Source organism: Sus scrofa, chromosome 13, assembly GCF_054392235.1.
Source record: "Sus scrofa isolate SSC_HxYL_T2T_F1_AM1 chromosome 13, Sscrofa_HxYL_maternal_Yorkshire_Landrace_v2.0, whole genome shotgun sequence".
Taxonomy (NCBI): domain Eukaryota; kingdom Metazoa; phylum Chordata; class Mammalia; order Artiodactyla; family Suidae; genus Sus; species Sus scrofa.
Window position 1 is genome coordinate 166254964 of NC_139395.1, and position 11638 is coordinate 166266601.

The window sequence follows — 11638 nt, forward strand, 5'->3', positions numbered from 1 at the left end:
CACCCTGCTCTGGTTAAGTAGCGTTGCCCTCTGTTATTTTCCTTTTCCATTCAGACACTCCATTTTTGTGACCCAGGAAATCCAGGGCTTGCAGCCAGACACTGTGCTGTGGACACGGGGACTCTGCTTGGCCAAACTGCTAGGTATGACAACCCAGAATTAGAAGTGGAGTCGGGGCGATGCGTCACTTGCCACTCTCAGAGCTCTAGAGACAGGCTGCGTTAATCATGCCAGCCACATCCATCAGGCCCTTCTTATTTGGCCATGGCTCAGAGGCACAGCCAGGGTCTCCTGATAAATTAAATCCAACAGTTCTATGATAAGGATGACACAGGTGAATGGGCGACAAAAGTGTACAGTCTTAGCCATGTGTCCACAGTAATAAAAAAGTGGAGGGAGAAAAGGTCTGCTGACTGCCAAGAGCCAGAGACTTTTCTTTTCTGCTTCTTTCCTTCCTTCCTGTCTTCTCTCTCTCTCTCTACACACACACACACACACACATAATCTTATTAAACTTCCACCGTAGCCCTGCGTAGAAGGAAGTTACTATTATCCCTGAGTTCACCTGAGGGTACAGAAGCGCAGAGAAGTTAATAAATGCGTCCAAGGTCACACAGTTTATAGCAGTAAAGCTGGTGTGGAAATCCAGGTCTAGGAGCTTGGCAGAAATAATTAGAATAGACAAGAAGATAAATAGTAAGGAACTGAGTCAGGGGCATAGAGAAGATGAAAAGAGAAAGAATAAAAAAGAGAGGAGATAAAGAATAAGAGATCAGGAGCAGAAAGCAAGCTGACTCCGTCACGGAGTTCCAGCACTGGGCTCTCAGCCTTGCCTGTCCAGGCTAGTGACTTGGGCCAAGTCTTATCACCCCAGCCTCTTAATCCATGCCATGAGTTTGGAGACAGCCAGCCAGCTGCGTCACTGGTTTGTTTTCAGAATCAAATAAGACTCGGTGTGGGAAGTTATGCAAAACTGGACATGCTGAACAAACAGAAGCTCTTCAGATGGCATTTAGATGATGGATGAAACTCGGGAGGCCAGGCTCCCAGGATAAAAGGGATGAGACCAAGTGGTGAACTGAGCTGCGAGGAACCTCTACCTCAGATCTGGAGCCAACTTGGAGGACAAACCTGTTAAGTTCACCTCTCGCGGGATCGACCCCCAGCCGCCTGAGGGTAGGGGTGAGTAAATCCAGGCATCTGCTCCAGGTGGAGACAGCGGAGTGCCCTGGTCACCTTCCCACTGAGGTTTCCGAGCTCGAAAACGCTTCTCCCCAATCCTGCATGGGAATCAAGACTAATCACCCCCTTTCTTCCTGGGCCAGAGGAATGTCATTGAGTTGTCATCACTAACATCAGCCTGGAAAGATAGTGAAGTGAAAATGCAGTAAATATAGGGGTGGGGGCTGCCAGGGGGAGAGAACTAGGAGGAAGGAAACCGGAAGTTTAAATCCAATCCCATGCAAGGCGATCCCATGACTCCATTCAGAAATTGAGGAGAAAGTACCGAAGGGGCTTTTTAGTGAAATAAGATCTGGAAAGAAGCCAGAAAGGGCAGTAAGTTAGTTGGAAAACTTTCTCTTGTGTGTGTGTGCGTGTGTGTGTGTGTGTGTGTGTGTGCATACACATTTGTGCATGTGTGCACACAGAGCATAAGGCCAGAAAGGAGAAAGTCTAATTTGAGCAGTTTTCCTTGAGATTAGAACTACAATGGGAAGTTTTACCTCCGGAGGCAGGGGAGTGCCTAGAGTGCTCTCTAGCCTGAGCTGGAAATAACACCTGTCTGAGTCCATTAAGTTTAGGCAGAACAAGTTTGGCTGGTGCCCAACTAAAGACCCCTGAGCTGCATTTGTGAGTATCCACCTGTTTAATGTGTGCCTCACAGTTTTCTGCTGTGGCACTACCAGAAAGGTAGTGGAGAAAGATGCTGCAGAACAAAGGGGAAAAGCCCAGATCCCAGGGCACTCTCCACAGAGGAGGAAGCTGAAAGCTTCCATGGCAAGGAGGTAAAGTGCTCTGAGCAATGCTCCCAAAGACATGACCACATCCCCATCCCTGAGACCTATGAATATTATCTTAAGTGGGAAACAGCTCTTCATGGAAAGGATTAAGAATCTTCTTCATTTAAAAAATAAATAAATAAATAGGAGTTCCCATTGTGGCTCAGCAGAAACACATCTGACTAGCATCCCTGAGAACGCAGTTTCAATCCCTGGCCTCACCCAGTGGGTTAAGGAGTCGCTGTTGCCAGGAGCTGTGGTGTAGTTTGCAGATGCAGCTCAGACCTGGCGTTGCTGTGGCTGTGGCCTAGAGCAGTGGCTACAGCTCCGATTAGACCCCTAGCCTGGGAACCCCCATGTGCCATAGGTGCAGCCCTAAAAAGAGAAAAAAAAGATATTAAAGTATAGCTGATTTTAAATGTTGTGTTAATTTCTTCTGTACAGTTTTACATATATATATTCTTTTTCATATTCTTATCCATTACGCTTTATCACAGGGTATTGAATACAGTTCCCTGTGCTATACAGTAGGACCTTTTTGTTTATCTTCCTATATATAGCATTTCACCTCTACTAGCCCCTAACTCCCAATCCTTTCCTCCCCCACCCCCTCCTTGGCAACCACAAGTTTGTTCTCTATATCTATGAGTCTGTTTTTGTTTCATAGACCTGTTACATCACCCAGTTTGTGGTAATTTATTGGAGCAGCCACTAGAAATGAATGCAGGTGAGATGTGAACAAGTTACCTAGCAGCTCAAACAACTAGTTTTCTGACTTCCTCTCTTCAGGAAAGGTCCAGGACTGGGTCCTTCCACCAAAGCAAAACAACAGTGGAAGCAACCAGCACCCACCCAGTGCCAACCACTGTGTGGAGTTTCAGAGACAGGGCGACTATGCAGGGCATGCTTGCCTTAGGGGTGCTCGCTAAAAACAGGGGCCAATGGCCAGAGGCGATTGCCACCCTCCTGGGGATGAGGGATGAAACATAAAACTGGAGGTGTATGGTCCTGCAGGTTCAGAGGCAAGTCAGATCCTACAGGGTTGGCGTGACTGACTGCAGTGCTGCATCTCTTGGTAGCACCACTTTTCCCACCCCCGTTTTTGCTTCTTCCCTTCCAACAACTTGGAAACTTCAGTCCCTGTGTTAAATCCCTCTCTGCTTGAAATACCTACAATGACTTTCCTTTTCCCAACTGAATCTTTAACCAGTACATCAGTCCTCTGCACAGGTACGGGGGGCAAGGTGTAGAGATTTTAGGGGCTCCAGAAGGCTATCTTCACCAGGAAATACAATCTTACATCTTCAATTAGACATAAGCCTTAGAATGAAAATATACAAAGCAAAGTGATACCATTGGCTCAAATACCTACTGGGGATCAGTGATTATATCAGAGTCTGTCTCCAGACGAAGTTTTGTAAATGGGCAAAAGTATAAAATGCAGTGGGGCAGAAAGGGGAAGCTGGGATGAAAATGAGGGGAAAAAGTATCCCTCAGAGTGAGGAAAAAGTACCAGTGGGGAAAACATAGGTTTTTCCAGGCAGCAATTTGTAACTTGATTTTTTTTTTTTCATTTTTAAAGTTGTGATAATATATACATTACATAGAATGTAACACTTCATTATGTTTAAGTGTAGCATTTAGTGGCTTTAAGTACCTTGACATTGTTATACAACCTTCACCACCAACTCTCTCTAGAATTTGTACCTCTTTCCAAATGGAAACTCTGTATCATTATACAATTACTCTCCATTCCCCCTCCCCCAGCCCCTAGCTACCATCATTTTACTTTCTATGTCTATGAATTTGACTATTCTAGATAACTTTGTTAAGGGGAATCACACAATATTTTTTCTCTTGTGTCTGGCTTATGCCACGCAGCGTAATGTCTTCAAGGTTCATCCATGTTGTAACACATGTGTCAAAATGCTATTCCTTTTTAAGGCTAAGAGTCCACTGTACGTACACGTGTACCACATTTTTGTTTATTCATCTATCTGAGGGCACTTGGGTTGCTTCTATATTTTGGCTATTGCAGATTATGCTGCTATGAACACTGGTGTATAAATATCTGTTCAATCCCTGCTTCCAGTTCTTTTGGATGGACAATTTCTACCTAGAAGTAAAATTGTTGGGTGACGTCGTGATTCTAGTTTTAATTTTCTTGAAGAGTCACCATCTTATTTTTCACAGTACCTGTATCATTTTACATTCCCACAAGCAATGCACAAAAGTTCCAATTTTGCTACATCCTTGCTAAAACTGGTTATTTTCTGTTTTCCTTTTTAATAATAGTCATTCTATTGGATGTGAAATGGTATCTCATTTTGATTTGCATTTCCCCAATGATTAGTGATGAACATCTGCTCATGTGTTTATTAGCCATTTGTATATCTTCTTTGAAGAATGTAGCTTGACTTTTTACAGGAATTTAAAAAAAGAATAAAGAGACTTAAGTCTGTAGGAAGAAAAAAGGTATGACTCGCCCCACTCCTTCTCATATGAGCTTCACAGACTATGAAAAAAAATATTTTTTATGTGCCAAACCACATTCTTTATATATATATTGAGTACAAATAAATGCAGAATGGCACTTTCTGCCTAGTTAAATAAACTTAATCAGAAAGCAGATTCCAATATAAATTCAAACAAGTTGTGAAATAACATGCATTAAAGCATATCAATTTCTATTGAAGGATGCATAAAAAATTAAAACTCCCCTTGTCACTCAAATTATGATTTAGGAGTTCCCATTGTGGCTCAGTGGAAACGAATCTGACTAGCATCCTTGAGGATGCGGGTTTGATCCCTGACCCTGCTCAGTGGGTTAAGGATCCGGCATTGCTGAGAGCTGTGGTGTAGGTCACAGATGTAGCTTTGATCTCACATTGCTGTGGACTATGATGTAGGCCAGTGGCTACAGCTCAGATTCAACTCATAGCCTGGAAACCTCACATGCTGTGGGTGCAGCCCTGAAGACTAAAAAAATAAATAAATAAATACGATTTATATGTGTTTGGGCTTCATGAGATGGGAAGCTGCATTTTAGTTTCATGGGGTAGGAAGGAGAGGAAAATGTGAAGGGAAGAACCACTCAGTGAAAAGAATAGAAAGAACTGCTCCCTGGCTTCTCTCTTTTACATCACACTTGATATCCATACAAGTGACACGCTAAAGTGTGCAGGAGAGAAGGTTCTCTGAGGACAGAGAGGAGGAGGATTTCCTGCTGATGTTTTCTGGGGACATTTGTCTGGAATCGGTGCGTGGGGCAGGGGTGGTCTGTCTACAAACCGAGAGACAAGAGAAATCTTATTTGCTTTCATAATTCCTTTTCTCCTCCCTCCTCATATTTTTACTCTGAAGCCTGTACAGATCTTTCAAGCATCTGGGACCTGATTCACTATTGTTCTCTCTATAGGCTTTGTACCATTCACAAAAGAATAGTAACTAAATTAATTAATGGCCAAGTTAATTGAAATCTGTATTGCATCAGATCTCTATCTCAATATTTTTGGCAAAAAAAATTTTTTTTAAAAAGATTGCACCATGGCTAACACCTAATGAAGTGGCCAGTACATAGCAGATGCTAGCATGCATGAATGTGGAATGAACGAATGCTCAAAAGCCTGAGCCCCCATCATTTCCTCCCTGAATTGTTATATTTGTTTCCTAATTGCTTTCTTTCCTTCCTACATTCCACCTAGCTGCCATCAACCAGATCATGTAGCTGGGAGTCACCTTTAACTCCCCCTCTCTCACTCTCCACTAGCCATCCACAATCAAGTGCTATTGTACTGCCCTCGAACAAAATCTGCACCATTGAGGCTCCTCCCCAAGGTCCCTGCCACAATTTAGTTGGTGTCCTGATTAACCAATACCTGAATATTTTAATAGACTGCTGACTGTACTCTTTTACAACAAACTCTCTACATTCTAATAGTTCCAGTAAAATTCCAACACAATGATCTTTCTTTCCAAATTGAATGGCATCAGAAATACCATTTCTAGAAGCTTACATAACAGAAACTGGAAGCCTATGTGACAAAAACAATACACATGTATGCATGAAGATTATACATGCAGTGATGTTCATTGCATCATAATTGGCAATCCAAAAATTGCAAACAAACCTAATATCAATCTATATAGGAATGGTTAAAGAAATTGTTTGCCCACAACAGGAAGACTGTGTAACTATGACAAAGAAGGAATTAGACCTACGTGAATTGGCATGGAAAGATGTTCTCAGTAGTGTTATCTTCAAAAGAAAAGATTCATACAAACAGACAACAGCAGAATATATAAAAACAGAGCAATTTGTACAAAGTGTACATGTGAATTTTGTAGGCAAGTTAACTTAGCAGGCTTGATTGTAATCCTTTGAAAGTCCCACTTACAAGGTTGACTCTTGGTGGGTACCTAGGAGCTTGGACTTCAGGAGAGTTTGTACCATTCCCAACTGATAAAAAGGGTTCACTGTGCCTAAATTCTTTGTATAAACAAAATGTTTTTTGCTAACACTTGCTTTCCTTCTGGAAGTCTGTAGTTCGGGGATGTGCCGGTTGGAGGCTATGTGACCAGCCCCAAATAAAAACCCTGGACACTGAGTCTCTAAAGAGCTCCCCTGCTGGACAGCATTTCACAACTCATTGCTGGGGAATTAAGCAGGTCTCATGTGAGTGCACCAGGAAAGGACCCTGGGAAGCATGTGCCTGGTTTTTCCAGACTTTGTACTGTGCACCTTCTCCCTGTATTCTTCTTGCTCTATATCTTTTCACTGTAATAAATCTTAGCCATGAGTATGACAACATGCTGAGTCCTGTGAGTCCCCCTAGAAAATCACAGAACTTGGGAGAGGTCTTGGGATGTCCCAACTCATGAATACATAGCTTTATTGACATGTACATAGGAAAAAGTGTGGAATCTTTGAGGATTTTTCATTCTTAGTTGTGAGTTGAAATTGTCATTTTACCCCTGATTGTAGAACACTTTTAAAGCTATGGGAATACAACCAAGTTTTAGTTTTGCACATCTTCAGTGACTTACTCTGTTGTAATGATTGTTTATCTCCACAGCCCCACATCATGGTGGACCCCTTGGGGGAGGGGTCCTATCTCATTTTTTTCGAACATCTACAGTGATTAGCATAGGCCTAAGACATGGTAGGTGATAGAAATGATGATGCTAATTGAATTTGAAAGAAAAGTAAGCAGGACAAAGAAATGACTTAGAAATAATCTAAAAGGTAATATTTACATGCAGGTTCTCCTTTTCTTTCAAGTTTCAGATTTTTTTCAGTACCTTTGATTTCCCAGCTTACTTCAAGCCTCCCCCATTTTCACCTCTATTTGGAAGAGATAGAGAAAACCTCAAAATATAGAACAAAACAAAGAAACAAACAAAAAGAGGTGAGACAGAGTTAGATGAGGTTAGAAAAAGAAACGGTGGTTTAAACTTCCTCTCTCCGCAGCTCAGCCAGAGGCAAGCAGCTGGCACTTTCATTTAACATAGATTATCCTAAAGAGGACAGTATGTGTTCTTTCTCAAAGAAATCTCTGTTGGCAGCATGACTGCTATATCAAAGGACATCGAATGTGTAGTGGGAAGGGTATAAAGCAAATGTGGACAACTTTTGCATTTTCTTCCTTTTTAATGTTCAGCTTTGTAAGACTGATTAAATACCTGAGTAACTATAGGGCACCTCTATGTGAAGATAAGGGAAACCAAGTGTTTATTCATTGCTTTAGGTTATACAAACATAGAAATGGCAGGGCTTTTTATTTCACCAGGTACGTAAAAGTGAACCATCATAGATTCAAATTCTGGCACCAAATTCTGAAGACGTTTCAGAGTACAGATTTTGAGGAGATGTAAGCAATCAAAGAAACATGGACAAACACTCAACTATTAAGTCAAAAGTAGGTTGGGTCCAAGATAATTTGTTCTGGATTTTAAACTCTTTCTTAAATTGGAGTCTATAATTCAAGCTGGCATTGAGTCAATATTTCCTAAGTTTTTCTTGCTTAATCATAGATATACCATGTATTATGTAGACAGTCACAAATTGAGACAGCCCAAAAATGCATACTTTATGCGCATATGAATTTTTACATCTCCATGTTGCAGCTGACCTGAAAAATATTCCCATTTGAAAATGAGTATATTCGATTGGTCAGGCTGGCCCTCCCCAGGTTCTGAAAATAATTTAGAAGCATCCAAAACCATAATTTAAAAGCCATTAAATTCCTCTCTGAGCTACTGCTACTATGGGCTTCCAGCCATAGCCTTGAATAGGTTTGCTTTTTTTTTTTTCCTGGTGAAAAATCAGAGCCTGTTTTACATGGTGAGGCTTTGTGAAAAGGTGAATCCATCTACTCTGGTTACAGAAAGTCAGAGTTCACTTGACATTTTCATTACTAACAGCCATTTTTCAAAGTAAATTCACACTTCAGTTGGTTCTTATTGGCCATAAATGGTTGTCAGAATTTGCGCAGGTTTCATCTAGAGAGCCCCTTGAGATAAAGGTATTAGCAAGTGGACAGATTTCTTCCATATGCCATAATATAAACCCACATGTGGCCAAATACAAAATAGCATCTGTGTGTGTGTGTGTGTGTAAAATTGTGTCATATCTCAATAAAGAGGTAGCTTCTTTTTCTTTTTTTAAAAAAAAAAATGGAGTTTGTAAATTGCCTGTGCAGATCTGGGCCAATTTCCCCCTATCTGTTACACATAGGTTTAACTGATTAATGAGAAACAAAGACTTAAAGTCAAATACCTGTATTTAGAATTCAAGGCAATGCAAAGCAATAGAACAATTAATTATCTGAGTAAAGCCCACTAGGCCGTGAGCCTCACCTGTATTTGGGAGAAGAGTGTTCTAGGCAAAGGAAGTAGCAAGCACACAGGCCCTGTGGCTGGAGAGGAATGAGTCACAGATGAGGAGCACGGGAGTCCTTCAGAGAAATCCCAGGTCACCAGATCTTGCAGGGCCTTGCCGCCAGTAGACTGGCTCTACTCCATGTAAAGTTGTGTGACCACAGAACCAGCCCTAAACTGGCCTTATCATGTTTCTAACAAGATACTGAATTGTTTTTCAGAGACAATAGATGAAAACCACAAGTCATGCAGCAAAAGCATATGCAGAGAAGAACATTTTTTTAACCTCAACACCCACAACCAAAGTTAATCCCTTCCCATTGAACCAAAGGACCAGACATGGTTGGAACCTGAACACGGCAACCCTTTCAGAAGCAAAGGGTCTTTTACTCAGGAAGCCCCTTTACCATCCTCACCATGAATGGCCAAGTTCAAAGCCTTCCAGCTGAAACCCTGCCTAGCAAGCACTTCTGCCTCCCAACCCTCCTCCCCTAATTCATAAAAGTTTGACCGAATCCCAGATCAGGGAGACAGCTTTCAACCCTGCCTCCTGTCTCCTTGCTGGTTGACCTCGCAATAAAGCCTTTTCTTTTCTCTACAGCTGGTGCCATATCATTGGCTTCTCCAAACATAGGGCTCAGTAACACTGGAAATGCATTGGAAGGAAAGTTCTAAGCAGAGTGACACAATCTGATTTAACTCTGGCAGCATTACTGCGCTGTGCGGATTAGACCACCAAGCAGCAAACGTGGAAGGGAAATGTCAGGAAAGAAACAATGCTGTCTTGGAGCAGGGTGGAAGCAGTAGAAAAAAGGTCAGACTCTGGATGTGTTGTGAAGGTAAGACTCTCAGGATTTCCAGGCCGGTGGAAATGAGGGGTAGAAGAGGAGAGGAGGCAAAGGCAATGCCAAGGTGTCAGTCATGAGCAGCTACAAGAACGAAGCTGGCATTACCAAATCTTCTCCATTTGATTTCTTCTCTCAGTAAAATTTTCAGCCATCCAATTTCCTGGAGTGATGAAGATACAGCCTCTGTGAACAAATGGACCAACAGGCTAACAGCCTTTCTCAGCCACCGGCAATTCCTAGGGTGTGTCTGGGGACTGGGCTGGGCACGCCCAAGCTGCAGGCACATCAAGCCAGTGCTGCACAGGGGAGGAGGAGGGGCCAGGAGTCTTTATTGGAGGAACTAAGGTGTTCCCTAGAAGAGAAACTTCCAGAGGGGAAAAGAAAGTAAGCATCAACAAATAAGTGACAAACAATCAGAAGGAGAAGGGAACTTCCAGATTTGGAGAGTATCTCTGAGAGCCAGGTTCTTCGCCAGCCCAGACCTCTGACTTTTGTCTAGGGGTGTGGGTGTGGGTGTGTGTGAGAGAGAAACAGAGACAGAGAGACACAGAGAGAGAGAGACACAGAGAGACCTAGAGAAATTATAATAACACCCAGTTAGGGCCTTCCAGTCAGGTTGTGACCTTCTCTGCCTCACCACCCCACAGGGCTAGCTCTTGGCCACCCAGAAGAAAAACAAGTCTGTCTGGGATCACTTGTAAGGGAATGCAGGCATCCCTAGGCCCTCCCAGAAACTCTTGGTGCCAGCACCTAGTGACTGCCTTGGGGTTAGGATTACATCAATGAAGCAAATCAACAAAGCTGGTGATTCCTGAGGCAAGGAAAGGCCAGCCTGCCCTACAGAGGCTGCTGGAGAGCCTGTCTCTCCTACTGAGACCTTGGAAGAGACTGGCAGCCCACCCCCTGCTGGGATAGCCCCAGGTATGGCAGGCAGGCTGTTACTAGGGGCAAAATTGGGGGACCACAGGGTTAGTGGAGATCAGAACCTTCGAAAGGCTAAAGCTCTGAGATGGAAAGGTTTTTACCATTTTTATAAAAATTGGAATTAAAATTTTTTTACCCTTCAGAATAGGATTAAGTTGGAAAGTGAGAACAGTTATGATATGGACATGAGATGAGGGTCTGGTAGGCTCGGGACATGTATTGCCATGGGCTAGGGCACACTTAATCTCTGCTTTGGTCCCAGCTGCCAGGACACCCAGCCCTTAGGATTCATGACCTTGGCCTTATGCATAAGTGCAGGAAGGAGATTTAGCAGGCAGGGCTCTTCTTCCTCTAACATCTGAAATGCCTTTGGGATCCTCAAATGCTTCTTGTGGAATATGCTGATTTTCTTTCTAAAAATAGGTAAAAGGAAGCTTCACCTGCTCCCAGAACTCATCCATCTGGAGGTGTCAGTAAGGAAAGTCTCCAACTGGGTGTTGGAGCGGTCAGAGAAAGGTCAGTGGAAAGAGGAAGTGTAACAACATGGGGGAGCAAATGGGGGTCAGCCATTCAAATCCCAAACTCACTCCTCGACTTCCGTGGATCTTGGGCAAAATATTCAACCCAGTGTCATGGATCCCAATCTTTTTTTTTTTTTTTTTTTTTTTTTTTTTTTGTCTTTTGTCTTTTTAGGGCTGTACTCAGGGCATATGGAGGTTTCCAGGCTAGGGGGTCTAATCAGAGCTGTTGCTGCCAGCCTATGCCAGAGCCATAGCAACACCAGATCTGAGCCACATCTGCAACCTACACCACAGCTCACAGCAATGCTGGATCCTTAACCCAATGAGCGAGGCCAGGGATTGAACCTCCAACCTCATTATTCCTAGTCGGATTAGTTTCCGCTGCACCACAACGGGAACTCCATGGATGGCAATCTTGATTGTACATTAAACTCACCTGGGGAAACTTAAAAATCCCAGTGCCCTC

The 11638-nt window shown here is 42.9% G+C and overlaps 1 long non-coding RNA gene across 2 annotated transcripts; it reads left to right on the plus strand.

Annotated features, from left to right (window-relative positions):
• Positions 1-876: 876 nt before the first annotated feature.
• On the plus strand, positions 877-9477 carry LOC146397747 (uncharacterized). Of its 2 annotated transcripts, XR_014824901.1 has the most exons (3): positions 1004-1182; positions 2668-2727; positions 9101-9477. It is a non-coding gene; the product is annotated as an uncharacterized LOC146397747 (long non-coding RNA). The 2 variants fall into 2 exon arrangements; XR_014824900.1 differs by lacking the exon at positions 2668-2727 and having other exon boundaries at positions 877-1182.
• The last annotated feature ends 2161 nt before the right edge of the window (positions 9478-11638 follow it).